Source organism: Phocoena sinus, chromosome 17, assembly GCF_008692025.1.
Source record: "Phocoena sinus isolate mPhoSin1 chromosome 17, mPhoSin1.pri, whole genome shotgun sequence".
Classification (NCBI taxonomy): domain Eukaryota; kingdom Metazoa; phylum Chordata; class Mammalia; order Artiodactyla; family Phocoenidae; genus Phocoena; species Phocoena sinus.
The window spans coordinates 42,956,405-42,976,004 of record NC_045779.1 but is presented as its reverse complement, the minus strand read 5'-3'; the positions used below and the strand labels follow the sequence as shown (position 1 = coordinate 42,976,004).

The window sequence follows — 19,600 nt, the reverse complement described above, 5'->3', positions numbered from 1 at the left end:
TGGAAAACCTGGACTTCTACCTCCACCGGGCAGTAGCAAGGGAGCATGTCCCCTTCCACAGTTGGAGCATTATCAGATGAAGCCATACAAAATAGACAGTTTAAATAAGACCTAGAGTCTCAGAAAACAATATCCAAATTTTCAGGTTCCAGTCGAAAATCAATTGTCATACCAAAAACCAAGATCCCAAAGTAAATGAAAAAGACAATTAATATATGCCACTGAGATGACAGAGATGTTAGAACTACCTGACAAAGACTTTTAAAACGCCATCACAGGGCTTCCCTGGTGGCACAGTGGTTGAGAGTCCACCTGCCGATGCATGGGACGCGGGTTCATGCCCCAGTCCGGGAAGATCCCACGTGCCGCGAAACAGCTAGGCCTGTGAGCCATGGCTGCTGAGCCTGCGCGTCCAGAGCCTGTACTCCACAACGGGAGAGGCCACAACAGTGAGAGGCCCACGTACCGCAAAAAAATAAAAAACACAATCATAAAAGTGTTTCTACGAGCAATTATAAGCATGCCTGAAACAAATGAAAATAATAATTTAGCAAAGGAAGGAAGGGAGCAGGCAGGCAGGAAGGAATGATGACAAAAAAGGATTCAAATAGAAATTTTAGAATAGGGAAAATGCAATAACAGAAATAAGAACTCAATGAATGGGTTCAACATCTGAACAGAGAAGATAAAAAAAGAATCACTAAACTGGAAGACAGCACAATAGAAATTATCCAATCTGAACTACGCAGAAAATAGAAAGAAAGAAAAAAAAAAAGAACAGAATCTCAAGTACCTGTAGGACCATAACAAAAGATCTAACATTCAAGTCATCAGAGTCCCAGAAGGAAAGGAGAAAGGTGGGGCTGAAAAAAGTACATGAAGAAATAACTGCAAAAACTTCTTGAATTCGGCAAAAGATATAAACCTGAAAATTCAGAAGTTGAGCTAACCCCAAATTAATCAAAGAAATCAAAACACATCATAGATAAACTTCTAAAAACTAGAGACAGAGAAAATATCTTAAAGGAGTAAAGGAGAAATGACACCTTACTCACAGAGGAAAAACAATTCAAATGACAGCAGATCTTTTAAATTTGAAACCATAAAGTCTAGTAGGAAGTGGAACAACATTTTTCAACTGCTGAAAATATCCTTCAGGATTGAAGGGGAAAACCAGACATTCTGAAATGAAGGGAAACTAAGAAAATTTGTAACTAGTAGACCTTCCCTAAAAGAATAAAGTAAGTTCTCCAAACAAAAAGAATTAAAATAAGGAACTGTGGAATATTAGGAAAAAAGAAAGAATAAGCAAAAAGAGAACACACATAATAGACTTTTATTCTTTTATTGAGTTTTCTAAAGCATGTTTCATGTTGAAGCAAAATTCACACCTGATGTGGTTCTCAATATTTAAGACAACTATATTATAAACAGGAGAGGGTTAAGAAACAAAGATAAGTATGCTTTCTACACATCAGTTGAACTAGAAAAATGATGATACCAGTAGACTATAATAAATTAGATATATAAAATGTAAACCCAAAACAACCACTAAAAAAGTTTCACAACAAGATACACTCAAAATAACTACACGTAAATCGAAATGGAATTCTAAATAATGTTCAAGTAACCGAAAGGCAGAAAAATAAAGACACTAAAAACAGAGTGATCAAACAGAAAGGAAAACCTAAAAACTAAAATGGCAGACTTAAGGCCTAACCAACCAATAGCTACATTAAAGGTAAATGATCTAAATCTAGCAATTAAAAGACAAGATTGCAGACTGGATTAAATATGATCCAACCATATGCTATCTACAAAAAACTCACTTTGAAGATGAGGTAAGCAAGTTGAAAGTAAAAGAACAGAAAAGGGTGGATCATACAAATATTACTCAAAAGAAAGCAGAACACAGTGAGACACCACTTCACACAGTAGATGGCTATTTAAAAAAGAGAGACAATAACAAGTATTGGCAAGGATGTGGAGAAATATTGACACTCATACATTGATGGTGGGAATGTAAAGTGGTGCAGCTGCTATGGAAAACAATTTGGTAATTCCTCAAAAAGTTAAACAATGAGATAACATGATCCAGCAATTCCACTCCTAGGTAAATACACAAGAGAACTGAAAGAGAACTGAAAACATATGTCCACACAAAAGCTTGCACAAGTACGTTCCCATAACAGCATTGTTCTTAATAGTCAAAAAGTGGAAACAACTCAAATGTCCACCAACTGATGAATGGACAAACAAAATGCAGTACATTACGGAGTATTATTCAGCTATAAAAAGAAATGAAGTACTGATACATGCCACGATATGGATGACCCTTGAAAACATAACACTAAGTGAAATAAGTCAGATAGAAAAGGTCACATATTGTATGATTCCACTCATAGGAAATACTGAGGATAGGTAAATCCATAAGGATACAAAAATCAGTAGTTGCCAGGGATTGGAGTTAAGTGGAAATGGGGAGTTACTGCTAAAAGGATATGGGGTTTCTTTTTAGGTGATAAAATATGTTCTAAAACTAGACAGTGGTGATAGCTGCACAACTTTATGAATATAATAAAAACTTCTGAGTTGCACACTTTAAAATGGCTAAATGGTAAATGTTGTGTATGAATTAATGTGTGAATTTAATCTCAATGTTTTTAAAAAAAGCAGGAATGCTTACATTAACCTCAGATAAAGTAGACTTAAGACAGAAAAAAAAAAAAATTACCAGAGTAGATACTCCAAAAAGACACAGCAATGCTAAGTGTAAATGAAACTAACATAGCTGCAAAAACTGTAGGACATAGTTGATAAAAAGAGAAATAAACAAATCCACAATTCGAATTGGAGACTTCAACACCTCTCTTAACAACTGGCAGAATAACTAGAAGAATATCAACAAAGATATAGAAGATGGCAAAAACACTACCAATCAATAAGTTCTTCATGATATGACAGAACAAAAGAAAAAACATTCTTTCCAAGTGCCTAAAGTAAGATAGACCATGATATTCTGAGCCATAAATGAATCTCAACAAATTAAAATAACTTAAGTCAACAGTTTCTTCTCTGACTACAACTGATTCAAATTAGAAATCAATAAGAAAAGAATAATAGAGAAATCTCCAATTACTTGGAAATTAAGCAGATCTAAATATTCCAAAAGTCAAAGAGGAACACTCAAGAAAAATTAAAAACATACACTGAACTGTATGAAAATACAACATCAAAATTTGTGAAACACAACTAAAGCAGTACAGAGAGGAAATTTTATAGCACTAAATGTACACACTGGAAAAAGTAAAAGTCTGAAGTCAATAATCTAGGTTCTCACCTCAGAAACATAGATAAGAAGAGAAAGATAAACCCAAAGCAATCAGAGGAAGGATATAATAAAGATAGTAGAAACCAATGAAGTTTATTTAATCTGTGTTTTTAAAAATACTTTAAATTGAAAAACTTCAGCAAGGCTAACAAAGGAAAAAAAAAAAGAGAGAGAGGGACCATCAATTGCCAAATCAGGAATGAAACGATATCACTACAGACTGCAAACATCAAAAGGTTAATGAGAAAATAATACAAACAATTCTGCACACAGAATGTGACAACTTTGATGATATGGATCAATAAGTCAAGAAAACAACAAAAACATTCCCAAAAGGTAAATCCAGGGACAGATAGAAAGTTGCATCAAATCTTTGAAGAGGAATTGATATCCCTTCTAAACAATCTCTTCCAAAACTAAGAATGAGAGGAAACACTTCCCATTTCATTGTACGAAGCTAGAATTACCCTGATTCCAAAACAAAGACATTGCAAAAAAAGGAAAACTATACACAAATATTCCTCATTAATATACATGTGAAAGTACTCAACAAAACATTAGACATGGAATTCAGCAATGAGTTTGTGGGTGTATAAATATAAATTATACATAAATAATCATGACCAAGTGGGATTTATTCCAGGAATAGATGTTTAGTTCAGTATTGGAAGATCAATGTAATCCACCATATTAACAAGCTAAAGAAGAAAAATCATAACAATATCTATTGATATAGAAAATGCATTTGACAAAATTCAACACCCACTCATGGTAAACACTTTCAGGAAAACAGGAATAGAGAAGAACTTCCTTAACATGAGAAAGAGGATCTACGAAATACCTAAAGCTACTTAATGGTACAAAACTGAATGCTTTCACTCAAAGACTGGTACAAAGCCAAGGACGTCAGCTTTCATCGCTGTCATTCAACATAATGCTGGAAGTTCTACCTAGAGCAATAAGACAAGAAAGAGAAATAAGAGGTACAGATGAGAAAGGGAAAATGCTGGGATCAATCCACATGTCCTTCAACAGATAAATGGTTAAATGAACTGTGATAAATCCATACCATGGAATATGATGCATCAATAAAACTGAACTATTTGTACACACAACTTAAACATCACATATTATATGATTCCTTTTACATGGTATGTCCAGAATAGGCAAATTCATAGAAACAGAAAGCATATTAGAAGTTATCAGGGAATGAGGCAGAGGAGGGACTGGGGAGTGACTACTTAAAGGGTATAAGGTGTTTTTAGGGAGTGAAATGTTCACCACATTGTAAATACACTAAATACCACTGAACTGTACACTTTAAAATTGTTAATTGTATGTTATGTGAATTTTACCTCAATAATACAGAGAAAGAGAGGAGAGAAAAATCAATCCATCCACCTAGGGAGGGTTTAACAAGAAAACCCACTGGCTCACATATTTAAAACCTAAAAGAAACTTGAAAAATACCTATTTATTACCCTTTCTACCTCCCTTTTACTTCATGTTTATGAAAATTCATTTATGGAAGAATGTTCAGTGTTTAAACTATTAACAGGTGCTTCTTCTAAGAGTTGAAGGGAAGAGAAATACAGGCATGTGTAGGTGGAATCACTATAAATCTTTATCGACTAATTAATATACTTTTTAATCGTTCATGATGTTCATCAATTTGTTGTAGAGCTATCCTAAAAAGAGTTATTTTACATTACAACGGTTTATCAAATTTTAATGCCTATAAAATACTCTATAGTTCTTGAAGAACAAATACTAAAAACTACAATGAAATATTACTTTAAGAAGTTTTTTGAAAATACTTTTAAATACACACATGTATCTTTAAAAATCAGTCTGGTAAGTGCCATTTCTTTATCATTAACTAGATAAAAAGAAAAACTAGAAAATTATTCCTGTGTCCCTGAAAGTAATTTTTCATAAGCAAGTCAGAGACAAACTTCATATACTATATAATAGTTATACTGACAGGTTATTACACCAAGAGAATATTAACCTTCAATCCCTGACTCATTCAAGAAATGTTTGCAGGAATACTTTTAGCCTCTTTATCTGGTCAAAGCACTAGAAGCTAAGTGGTATCTGTACAAACCAATCATTTCACCAGCAGTTTTATATTTCTTTAAAGCCTCATATAAAAAGCACCTGCCTAAAGTGAGTAATGGAGTTTTACATTCATTGCACTTAGGAAGAGCGTATGTAACCTATTCCGTTTTCCTCCCTTGTGGAATATATTTCAGCTTATATTGCACAACATGTTACCAACGCATATAAAGACTCTCTGATCAGCCATTTGGACTGCAGTCAGCAACCTGCCTGAGTGCTTTATTTTTTTTTCCTGCCCTAAATAACATACTCACTTAATTCAACAGCTCAAATGAAAAAATCTTTTTAAGATGGTGATCTTACTTTCTTAATAAATATATAACACATGTATGTGAACTAACTGTATTTGAAATACAAATGGTGAGACAGCGATCCTTGAACAAGGTTTGCGCAGTAATAGTTGAAAACTAGTTGAATACATCAATCCAGGGGAATAAAACAGAAGGCTATATGCCATGTCTTCATGTCTGTTTTTTCTCCTGAGCAACATACAATTAAAAACTTTCTGTAACCACACTAAAAAGCTAACTTAATTTTGACACATTAAAGGCCTAGAAGTAAGGCTAAACAATTATTATAATTGAATCCCCTGCATATTTGCCAGACCCCAAAATATTTTCAAGACATACATATCCCAGTCATTGCCAAAATTTGCTGAATATGAATGAAGGCAAATTTTTAAAACAGTAACAATGATGAAAATGTCATATGTTATTTTATAGCTGAGATAGATCTAAAATTCAAGTACAACTGATAAGAAGAGTAATGAAGATTGAAGGGGATTACAGAAATGAAAAAAATAGAGGAGATTTGCCATAATTGTAAGATTATGACTTGGTAATATTGTAAACTACTCTATTTTAACATATTGTAATATTACAGATGAATAAGTAAAAAATAAAGAAAGAACTGAAAGTGTGCAAAGCAAAAGCTCCTCACTGCCCCTTGCTGGTACCCTCATGCAATAACCTAAGGCCAACAGCTAGCATCAATTAATGAACATTTACTTAGACCCAACTATACAAAATTACCCATATAAAGCCTATAAAATACGGTGCCTGCACTCCAATAGCTCACAATCCACTAGGCAAGAAATGAAAAGATACCCCAAAATTTGGCTAATTCAACACTTACCTCAAGTATTAACAGGAAGTCTAGCAAATTGGCAAAGCTGTGATAATCAGGCTCAAATCTGAAGCAAGCTTTGGCAAACTTTTTCTATAAAGGGCCAGAGAGTAAATATTTTAGGCTTTGTGAACAATAAGGTCTCTGTTGTACTTATTCAACTCTGTTATTGTGGTACAATAGAGCCATAGACAATAACTAAACAAATAACTAAATAACCACTGTGTACCTGTGAAAAGCAGACAGTGGGCTAGATTTGGCTTGTGGGCTGTACTTTGCCAATCTCTGTTCTAGAGCAGTTGTTCTCAACCCTGAATCCACATTAGATTGACATAAGAAGTTTTTTTTCAATGACCAAGATCCAAGCCCCACCCTCAGAGACCTCCAAAGTAAAAGGTCTGGTTTGGCCTGGAAAACAGTATATTTCAGAAGCTCTCGCTAGTGCTCTAGAGGCAAAGAAGTTTGGATATGAGAAACCTGCAAGACCTAAAGTTTTGTGTTCTTGCACCCATTAATTTTTGGCCTAAGAACCGAGAGGAACATTGATGGGTCACAGCCTAAGATCACGAGGCTTATACTCACAAAATAATCTGGCATTAAAAATCAACATATTTGAATCAAAGAGATCTCTGCATTCCCATGTTCACTGAAGCATTTTTCACAATAGTCAAGACATGGAAACAACCTAAGTGTCCATCAACTAATGAATGGATAAAGAGATGTGGTGTGTGTGTGTGTATATATACACACATTCACATATATATAATGAAATTATTATTCAGCCATGAGAAAGGAGGAAATCCTGATGTTTGCAACAACATGAATGGACCCTGAAGGAATTATATTCAGTGAAATAAGCCAGACAGAGAAATACTACATAGTATCACTTAGATGTAGAATCTTAAAAAAAAAAAAAGTCAGACTCATAGATACAGATTAAAAAGTGGCTGCCAGGGGCTGAAGGGTGGGAGAAATAGGTAGAAGTTCATAAAAGGGTACAAACTTTCGGCTATAAGATGAATAAAATCTCAGGATCTAATGTATAATATGGTAACGACAGTTGATAACACTATATTAAATAACTGAAATTTGCTAAAAGGATAGAATTTAAATGTCCTCATCAAATGTGTGTGTAAACATGTGTGATGGATGTGTTCATCCTTTTACAAGGTATATGTACATCAAATCATCACAACTGTCGAATATACAACACACCAAATCTTTCAATTTTGTCAATTATACCATGATAAAGCTGAAAAAAATCAATGATATTTGAAAAATAACCACAATCAAGTTATTATGTATAAAATAAGCTATAAGGATATACTGACAACACAAGGGATATAGCCAAAATTTTATAATAACTATAAATGAAGTATAACCTTTTAAAATTGTGAATCACTATATTGTACACCCATAACATATAATACTGTACATCAATTATGCTTCAATAAAAATAAATAAAAAGTTATCAGAGTTAGGTAAATTGAAATAAGAAAAACTAAAATACACATATCCCTTCATTTTGTCTATACTCAAGATAAAAATCAGAATAGTTCTAATTTCTAAAGTCAAGGTACTTGGCAAGGAAGGACTGTTATCACTAAACAAAATCAGCAAAGTAGACTCTGAAATTTACAGAACCAATAATAAATTCATTCTGATTAGTTACTGAGTTCTTAGTGTTCAAGGCAAGGTGGCAAATGCTTAGGAATCAGCTAAGAGCAAGACAAACACACTCCCTCTCCTCAAGATGTTTAAATTGTAGCAGAAAATAGCTAAGGTTTATTGAACCTTTTAAATATGTGCAAGACACCATGCACAATGCTTTATTTTTTCTGAAATATCACAAAAAGAACATGAGTTAGACAACAGTACTATCATCACTGAAAAACTGAGTATTGAAGAGGTTAAGTAACTAGTCCAAGGTCACACAATATGACCAAACTGGGACTTGCATCCAGTTTGACACTGAAGATTACATTCCTAAACACTATGTTACAAATGTTATTATCCATTAAAAACAATTACAACACTAAAGTGATTGTGAAAGGAGAAAACACACCAGAACAGAGAAGGGAAAACAGATCACTCATACTCATTTATAGTTATTCTGTATTATCACAGACATGAGCTCTGGGACATAATAACAAAGAAGGACTAATTTCTACTTCTTACGTGCTACACACAATGCAGGGCGGGCATGCACCATGGCACACATGTATATTTTAAATATATAAAGATGTCTGTGTGTAGTATATTCAGCAGTTTTCCATGATGAACTACTGATTAAACTAATGTAATATAGTCCTTCTTCTTGTTTAGTGAGTGAGCACTCATAGGAACTAACATTGATGAGTGATGTGCTCCTCCTGATTTAGGAGCTAACAACATAGTTTACCAATTTTGAGATATATGGACAAAATGATGAATACTCTTTAATACTACTGCGGAACAATCTTCTAAAATGTAGCTATCTTACAGATAGATTCAGATCTTTCACAGTCATGTTCCAGTAACTCCCAGGAAAATAAAATGTGAGGATAACAGTTTTAAATGCTTAAGTCCTTAATTTTTTTTTCTCTATGAGAATTTTGTTCTGTAACCATAATAGATCCTTATGTGCTGAAAAGTGTGATACATCTGGAATATGCTACTTTAAAAATCTACATTAAGAAAGTTTCAAGGGAAACACTAAATAACATTTTAAAAGAACAAATTCTAACATTCACAAATTAACAATTAACTCTAGAAACCAAAACATTTATTATAAAAGCTGTACTGGTTCAGATTTCATTGTTTTTTAATATCAGTAATTCTTAATGCTACTTGAAAAATTTATAATCTTGTAAGTTTCAAAGAATTATTTTATAACATGGCTTAGTTTGTGAGAAGACAGCGTATATGAATGCGAGTTGTATTTCTTTGGAAAGACAAATGTAAACCTATTTAGTGACCTGATTTTCCCTTTCATCTTGTCTCCAGTTTCTGTGTAGATTTATAATGTTCATTGTTTCCAATTTTAACAAATCACCTAATGGCAGAAAGGAAAATATGTTAACCTTGGAATTATTTGCAGTTGGAGAATTCCCTTTTGTCTGGCCCATACAGGGCCTGCAATCTGTTTTAAACACAGATTGTCTGTCTTTCGTCTGACAGCCACCAAGCTGCACAAATTACTTTCTGCCTGTTCACCTGTTTGCAGCTGCGTCTGTAAGCTAAAGATTCTGCAGTTTGACTTGAGCAACCACTTCAGGATTGATGACATGTGCTGCTGATAAAGTGAGCAATTTGAAGAAATTACTGGCTATAGTTATTGAAAGACATCTGGGCATGAGCTGAGAACTAGAAGCCTTCAATCATGTGCTTGCAACCTGCAGTGGCGGCAGCAGTGTTTGAAGTGATACCCTACTAAAAGAAGCTGGCCCTGGCACTAAATAACCAAGCCATGTATGGAATATAACCTCTTAAATGAGTAATAAAAGGTTCTGTCTTTTAGCTGTACAAATTTAAGGTCTCGTCCTTTCTTTAAAATATTAAGAAAAAATATAAGGCAACAATTAATCCTTCCTATTTCTACCCTTTTCTGAGTTAATTTTACATAAATCTCTTGTTTCCTATGTAATTATTTCAAACTGCTACTACTGCTATTTTAAAAATAGTGAACATTTATTGAATACCTCCTACCTGCTCCACACCCTAAGCCTAGGAAGAGATTTACATCTATTACCTTATTAATACTCACATCAACTCTATTAAAGGTAATTACTATACCCTTTCTCTGATGGAAAGGCTAAAGTTCCACGAAACTAGCCTCATGTCACACAACTGTGAGTAACGAGGCTAGGGACTGTCTGTCTCCTGATCAACAGCTTATTCAACTATTCTATACTGCCTTTCTGTTTTGTCTTTGAATTTCTTGGTCTCTTGATATACTTCGAGGTGTGATTAATTGCACATTTTATCAGAACCATTCTACCCCTCAGGTTAGCCATTAGGAAATGCGATTTCTATTTCACCTTTCTGTCTTGTCTTTGAATTTCTTGGTCTCTTGATATACTTCGAGGTGTGATTAATTGCACATTTTATCAGAACCATTCTACCCCTCAGGTTAGCCATTAGGAAATGCGATTTCTATTTCACCTTTCTGTCTCATAACATAAAATTTTTTCTAAATCATGTTGTCTTCATGAATTCAGAAGCCTGATTCAATCAAAATTCATGATTTTAAGGGTGAGGGATAATGCAAAAAGCTCAGACCCTTGTCATATTTCCTGAAATCCAAAGTTCAAGTAAAATTATCCTAGAAATAATAGCAAATGCATGTCCTTTTATGACAAAATGCCTACTACTGAAGAAAAAGAAATCATGCCTCCTAAGGCGCTACTTAATTAAAAATAAAGGCATTATTTAAAATATTTATCAGTTTAATGATATGAATAACAGTGAATAATGGATAATTAGAAAGGCATACAAAGCATGAGCAAAAATATTGGGTTGACCAAAAAGTTCGTTTGGGTTTTTCCGTAAGATGCTACAGAAAACTCGAACGAACTTTTTGGCCAAACCAATACAATCAAGTATGTAACTATGATAAGGCAGTTCTACAAACACAAAGTCAGAACAAATACAAATTATATCAGTGCATGAAGAATCAATTAATATAGTTTGATGTGCATATGTAAAACACATTTAGTATGTTTCAAATGCAGAACTGGTTAGAAGAATATGGCCTGACATATTTTTATAGCATCATCACATTTGTCTAATTAAAAGTAGTATGATTTTGGATAAGCACTTAAACTCCTCTCCACTTACAAACAGTTATAAGCCAGTACAGGTCACATATGAGATAAAAACTCTTCAGAAATCATAGGTAAAGCAAAAACAAATATAACCATTCAGATAATCAGTTTTTGTTCAATGCCTAAAAATTCTTAATTTGTAGACATACTTCAAATATAGTAAAAATCAATACTTTTGAAAATGGTTCAATGAAAAAAAAAGTCCATTAATACTAGAAGCTATACATTGAAAAAATTCATTAGCTGGTAGGCTATGAGAGTTCTTAAGACAGAATGACTCTAGCAAACACTAATCAAAAGAATTCCAACTCTATGGGGTTATATGTATACATACAGCTGATTCACTTTGTTATACAGCAGAAACTAACACAACACTGTAAAGCAATTATACTCCAATAAAAGTGTTTTTAAAAACAAGAAAGAATTCCAACTCTAAAATAACTCTGCAGTTAAATAACAGATATGAGGTTAATTTGCAAATATTAATTTGAAGATCAATTTTCCAACTATTAAATCATTATTCTTGTTTAGGGTGGACATATTAAATAAAACTGATTTCTTCATTTGGTTAGAGGGGGCATGTTAAAAAAAAAAGCCTCTCAAAGATTTTTTTTAATAAATGGCTTTTCTGCTATTTTTATATTGGTGTTTAAATTTCCATAGAGTTGGAAAAAATTATCCCTGTTAATTCTGGTATTTCTTTCAGAAAAAAATGTAAATACATTGGTAAAAATGTCATCCAAAATATACAAAATCATTTCAACTTGTTAAAATTAAGGATACTGAAAAAACAGAAAGGTCAAAGACTTCAAGTTACCATATAAATTTGGCTTTCACATTTCAGTATTCACAAATTGCATTAAACACAGATCTGACTGGCTCTAGCCACAAAAGAGGATATATACCAATTATTATAATAAATCAAGCCTTATTTATGTATATAATGATATAGCAATAGTAACATTCTTCCACACAAAGATAAACCGTCTGTGTCACTATCCTCTTTCCTAATCATGTCATGAGTTCATATTTTTAATAGCACTTTTTATTTTAAAAGACCTAAGTTGTGAGAAAATTCTTATGTACCACTTCATAACTTTGACACAAAGTACGTACAAAAAGATTAAACTTTATTTGGTATAAAATCAGTTGGCAGTTTTACATCTGTGCATGCAACATAAATACACCAGCTGGCATCTCAAGCGCGCACACACATATGGACTTCAAAACAGAAACTTCCTTATTTGCAGCACTGCCAGGGTAATTTTGTATCCTCTGCATACTACAGCTATTTGTCAGGCCCCTGCAGGTGTGCACAGCACATAAACACACAGCTGTAGTCCAGCAAGCCAAGTGTTCCATCAAACACATAAAGGGAAACCTCAGCAGTTGGATTAGTCATCCTTACAACAGGTCCAGGGAGAACAATATGGGTTAGTATTTTTGGAAAAAGCATGGATAGGAAATTTATGATTATGCTAGTCTTACCAAATAACTGGTGGATTGTGTCATTTTTAAAGGTGTGCCTACTTGTTAAGTTTTTGTTAGAAAGGGTGCAGAAAAGTGGAATTTGTTCTTTAGTTTTAAACATAAGCGATAATCTATAAATGAGTTTATTAAATGCAAAATGTTAAAAGGTTTTCAAATTCATTTCGGTTTTTGGAAGTTACTGCAACTGCATGCCTTGGCTATAACATTTACAAACCATAATAAGTATACCTTAAAACACTTATCAGTTCTATATTACATTTTATTATATTTATAATTCTACTTTTCAATTCATATGCATTTAAGATGAACTTGCCAATGAATGTTATTTGTGTCCAAAATTACAGGACATTTAACTATCAAAAGTTACATGCTATATTAATATTAGACTGTAAACAAATAGTGACTTCTCAAATATGATATGAAAGAACATCAACCTACAATGGCAGGGGAAATAAATGAAAATATAAAACATGGTCATTTTGCAATCATGTGAAAGCTCCCAACAAAACTAAATGTGACCTTATTAATATTCTTTAAAATACTAAGTAAGCACTTCAAGCAGTTGATAATTATGACTACTTTAACCACATTTCCCCCAAAATGCTCAAAGTCCACCTGGCAGTTGACAAAACATGAAAGATAACTTAGAAAATGAGCTTGAATGCATTATGCCTAATATACTAATCTTCAGTGAACTTGAGGTCAGAGAGTTAGTAATCAAGGAACACGAGCAGTCTCTGACATGAGGGGATTCATGCTTTCTTATATCTGGAAGGTATAAAGGTACTTAAAAACTATGTTAGTCTGATACAAATCCCACCCTGCAACATGAAACCTAACTTTATGAAGTATTATCCTAGTTTAGTTAAGCCACAGAAATAGGATCTAATGTAGGAAAAGAGGTAAGAGTTCTCAACACAACGAAGATTTTTTTTCTCTTTTTCTTTTATCTTGTATCTATATGAGATGATGGATGTTCAATAAACTTACTGTGGCAATCATTTCATGATGTACGTTAAGCCAAATCATTATGCTATACACCTTAAACATACTGTGCTATATGTCAATTATACCTCGATAAAACTGGAAGGAAAAACAACAACAGCAGCAGCAAAAGCTTGAAAACTGCCCTAGTTTTATAGGTCACGCTGGCTGGAGGCTGACAGGCATTTCTGTATCTGGGCATGATGGAAATAAGATCTACTCTCTTAGCAAGTTCGATGTTTATAACACAATATTGCTGTCTACAACCACTATACTGTACATTGGATCTCCAGGACTTACTTGTCTGATAGTTTCAAGTTTGTACCCTTACTCTCCCATTCCCCTATTCCCAGCCCCTGGTAACCACCATTTTATTGTCTGTTTTTATGAGTTCCAGTAATAGAGGTACTAGCTAACACCACAGTGGCAATCATATTGCAATATATAAATGTATCAACTCAATATGTTGTACATATCAAACTCTGTATACATTGTGTCAAATATATTTCAATAAAAAGTAATAATTTTTAAAAAATGAATAAAGTAGGAAAAAAAGTAAATGAGGGAAAGGAGTGAAAGGCTTATAATTATTTAATTAGATTGCTTTAAAGTAAATTATCTCATGTCTAATTCTTTTCTGAAACTATAAATAGGAAATACTTGGAATTCAACCTGGATCCCAATATTACTGATGGGTCCCTGAGGTGTGATTCATAGCTCTTTAAAGCTTCCTAGTAGCCCTAAACGCTCCAGGCTACATCCAGCGGAGTTTTGGTTCTGAACCTCACAATAATTCTTTTTCGGCAATTCTGTCTCAAATATTTACATCGATACCTTTTGGCCCAAAATACTGTCATCAAAAAAAGTGTCATATGATGAGGGTGAGTAAAATATCTTGGCCCTTAATGTCCACAATAAAATACATTTAAAACAAAATTTAGTTAACAGTGTCTGTTCCAGTTATTTATTGCTGTGGAACTACTCCAAAACTTAGCAGTGTAAAACAGTAATCTATTTTTATCTCTTACAGTTCTGTGGATTTTCTGGACTCAACTGGGTGGATCTCGCCTGAGTCTCTCTCATACAGCTGAAGTCAGATGGTAGCTGGGGTGGGAATCACCTGAAGTCTCTACTGAGCTAGTGATCCAGATGGTTTTATCACTCACATGTCAGATCCCTCAATCGAAACAACTGAAATAGCTGGGGGCCAGGCAGGCATCTCTTTCTCTTTCCCTACATTAGCGACTCTAGTTGGCTAGCTTGTGCTTCCTCACAACATGACAGGCTCAGGGACACTGGACTTTTTATGTGATAGCTGACTTCGCCCAGAGCAGATATTCTAAGTGACCCAGGCATACGCTGCAGAGCTTATCACCTAGCCTCAGCTGTCTACAGTATCACTTTTGCCACAATCTATTGGTCAAAGGCTAGTCTTCACAGGGCTAGCTTGAACTCAAGGGGATGAACCTACAGAATGATACTGAGAATAGCTCATAGCCATCTTTGGAGACTGGCTACCTCGGCATAGTAATAAAATCACCTTAAAAGAATCTGAAAAAGAATGAATATATGTATATGTATAACTGAATCACTTTTTACTGTACACCTAAAACTAGCACAACATTGAAAATCAACTATACTCCAATATAAAGTAAAAATTAAATTAAAAAAATTTTTAATTCCTCTTTTGCTAGCAATCTGTTAAAGGGTTACTATTTTATTTTATAATTGTTATTTACTAATGATATTAATATGTGTGGATTTGATTATAAACTAGAGTGACTAAGAGATAGCAAGGTAAGATACACATTTCATTTATTTCAAGCTGGTTTCACTAACTCCTTAGAGGTTAAATCTATACCCAAAACTAATTCTACTTCTGTTTATATTTTTAAACACCCAAATATAAACATTGAAAGTTTACCTCAGTCACCAAAAATGATCAGTCTTTAAGAGTTTAATATTGAAAAGTTTGTCATTTACTTAAATGAATCATATCTCACTTATTTAAAAGTACTATACTTAGTAAATAATTACTAGAACTTTTAAGAGATCTCTTAAAGGAATCAGGGGAAGCAGGGTTAATTATACTACACAAATAGCCAGTTATCTACACATGTACACACACATGTAGACAACACACAAGAAAAACCATAAAGGGCATAATAGTCTTGTTTATAGGAGTTTAACAGCAATTCTTATGCCTCTAAGAGCTAAATTAAATGCAATGTTACCTGCTAAAATTAGAATTTTCAGAAGATAAGTAGAATGAAATAAGGAGAACAGGGAAAAATGGGAATATTTCAAATTTTTATTTAATTGGTAGGGTGATGTTTTACCCTCCCCCCATTTAAAAAATACTTTAAAAAAAAAAACATGAAAAGGCAAAACACCCCCATAGTTACATAGCTTTTTTAAGTTTATAAAGAAATGGGTCTAACATACTCCATCCTCCATCTCACCCATGCTCTACACTCTCCCAAGAGGTAACAACTGGCACTTGTTTTATATGTACAAAACCTTTTCCACACAAAACTTTCAACCAGGCTACCTACCTATCTGACCTATTAATTATCCATCCACCAGTAATACACACATATGCACCCCTGCATGCACACACACACAAAAATACACACACCAATTTCTTAAAAATAAAGGTGGCGGGGCTTCCCTGGTGGTGCAGTGGTTCAGTCAGCCTGCTGATGCAGGGGACACGGGTTCATGTCCCGGTCCGGGAAGATCCCACATGCTGCGGAGCGGCTGGGCCTGTGAGTCATGGCTGCTGAGCCTGTGCATCCGGAGCCTGCGCTCCACAGTGGGAGAGGCCACAACAGTGAGAGGCCCACGTACCACAAAAAAATAAAATAAAGGTGGCGTGGTGCTATACATATTGGTCTGCAAATTACTTTTTATTTAGAACCAATCAACCTATCCTACCTATTTTAATACATGACTAATATTTAAAAGCACTGCATAAGCCAGAGGAAAAATAAAGACACTTTATGTACAGAGGAATAAAAATAAGGATGACAGCAGATTTCTCCTCAGAAACAATTCAAGTTTCTGAGAATTCAAGTGGAGAAACATCTTAAGATGTTGAGAAAAAAAAACCTTCTTGGCCTAAAATTCTAAACCCTGAAGAATATCTTTCAAAAACAAAAGAGAAATAAAGACGTTTTCATGCTGAAAAAAAAAAAAAAAAAAAAAAAAAAAAAAAAAAGCACTGCATAATATTACATAGCATAGCTATATAGTATACTGCTACAGCATGGATGAATTACAAACATGCCGTTGAGAAAAAGAAATCAGATACAAAAGAATATATGATTCCATTTACATGAACTTCAAAAACAGGCAAAATGAAATTGATGGTAACAGAAATCAGAATAAGAACTAACTATAGAGGTGATCAGGAATGACTTGCAGGGGAGCATAAAGAAGCTCCTTATTACTGAGTCTGAAAACTCTGAAATTATTTCTGGTTCTAAGACATAGAGTAAGACCATTTATCAACAAATCATTTGATATCTTTGCTTCTTTTTCTTCACCTTGCAAGTAAGTAACCCTTTAAAAATGCTAAGTCGTTATTTTCAACACTTGGAAAGAGTGGAAGAAACTGAGGTTCTAAGAGGTCAAATAACTTAACCAAAATTCCATGACTAATCAGGTAGAAGCCACATCCAGAACTCAAGCGTTCTGTCTTAATTCAGAGCTATTTTTCCTTTCTCTTTACTACTGTAATTTCTAGATTGTATTATGAATTTTATTCGAAGTTTTCAGCTGTTCTAAGTAGAAGTAGCAGGAAAAACAAAGACAAGTCTACACTTAAAATAGAAGGGCTTTAAAAAAAAAAGATTACCTATAAATTAGGAACTTGAAATAAGTGCAAAATCTTCTTCACAAGGTAAAAATAAACTAGCTGCTTATACCACAATTGATGTAATGAACTGGAAAAAGCAGATAATGAGAAAAAATAATTGGAAAATTATGCTGTGATTTATCACATTGATTACATTTTGGTCACAGATTTATGGATGACTTTTATTTCATTCCATGTTTTATAGTAATTCCCATATTCTACAACCTATTTTTGTAATAAAAAGGTAAGTAAACTGTTATATTTCTTCAAAAGAAAATTCATTAAGCTGAAATTCATATTCTCTTTGACCTACAATCTCACATTTTAGATCCATCTCATAGAAAGAAAATCAAAACTGTAGAGATTTTATATGCAAAGTTATGTTGCACTACCACAAGTAGTGGCAAAAAGGAGGAAAACCTATATGTTCATCAAGAGGGCAATGAGTGAATAAATAATAGTACTCCTATATTATAAAGTAGCATGCAGATATTTAATAAAAGTTATATTAATACTGCAATGCTGAAAAAATAACTATAACATGGTATTAAGTGAAAAGGGCAGGTTCCAGAATATGCATACGATCTCACTGAAATACATACACATACCCAATGCAAACCTACAAATGTGGGGTGCTTTTTCTCCATGCTAATTTATCCCTCCTTCCCTCTCCCCTTTGGTAACCATAAGTTTGTTTTCTGTCTGTGACTCTATTTCAGTTTTGTATATATATTCATTTTCATTACTTTCTAGATTCTTCATATTAATGTTATCATACAGTATTTGTCTTTCTATATCTGACTTAGTTTACTAAGCATACTATTCTCCAGGTCAACCCATGTTGCTGCAAATGGCAATATTCATTATTTTTATGGCTGAGTAATATTTTATTGTGTGTGTGTGTGTGTATCATCTTAAGCCAATCATCTGTTGATGGGCATTTGGGTTGTTTTTATGTCTTGGATGTTATAAATCATGCTGCTAGGAATACTGGAGTGCATGTATCTTTTTGAATTAGTTTTTGTTTTTTTCTGGAAATATACCCAGGAGTGGGATTACTGGACCATACTGGTAGCTTTATTTTTACTTTTTTAAGGAACCTCCATACTGTTTTCCATAGTTGTTGCACCAACTTACACTCCCACCAACAGCATAGGAGGGTTCCCTTTTGTCCACACCCTCTCCAGTATTTAGTATTCGTACACTTCTTGATAATGGCCATTCTGCCCTGTGTGAGGTGATACCTCACTGTGGATTTGACTTGCATTTCTCTAATATTTAGTGATTTTGAGCATCTTTTCTTATGCCTGTTGGCTATTTATATGTCTTCTTTGAAGAAAAGTCTATTTAGGTCCTCTGCCAATTTTTTAATTGGGTTGTTTGGTTTTTTGATACTGAGCTGTATGAGTTGTTTATATATTTTGGGTAATAAACTGCTGTCAGAATCACCATTTGCAAATATTTTCTCCCATTCCATAGGTTGTATTCTTGTTTTGTTTACGGTTTCTTTTCCTGTGCAAAAGCATTTGAGTTTAATTAGGTCCCCATCTGTTTATTTTTGGTTTTATTTCTTTTGCCTTGGGAGACTGATTTAACGGAATACTGCTACAATTTAGTCAAAGAATATTTCACCATTGTTCTCCTATGGTGTCATGTCTTCTATTTAGATCTTTAAACCATTTTGAGTTTACACTTGTATGTGGTGTGAGGGAGTGTTCTAATTTCACTGATTTACACGTAACTGTCCAGCTTTCCCAGCACCACTTGTTTAAGAAACCGTATTTTCTCCATTGTATATTCCTGCCTCCTTTGTCATACATAAATTGACCAAAGGTACATGAGTTTATTCTGGGCTCTCTATTCTGTTCCATTGATCTGTATCTG

At 33.7% G+C, this 19,600-nt stretch overlaps 1 protein-coding gene across 18 annotated transcripts in view; it reads right to left on the bottom strand.

Annotated features, from left to right (window-relative positions):
* Positions 1-19,600, bottom strand: part of VPS13B (vacuolar protein sorting 13 homolog B) — an 831,417-nt gene that overhangs the window by 591,631 nt on the left and 220,186 nt on the right. The window contains exon 17 of one of the 18 annotated variants that reach the window (XR_004346564.1): positions 6,587-6,670. The exons of the other annotated variants lie outside the window; for them this stretch is intronic. The gene's annotated coding sequence lies outside the window, so the exon portion shown is untranslated. The remainder of the gene's footprint in view (positions 1-6,586; positions 6,671-19,600) is intronic. 18 annotated transcript variants of the gene reach the window in all.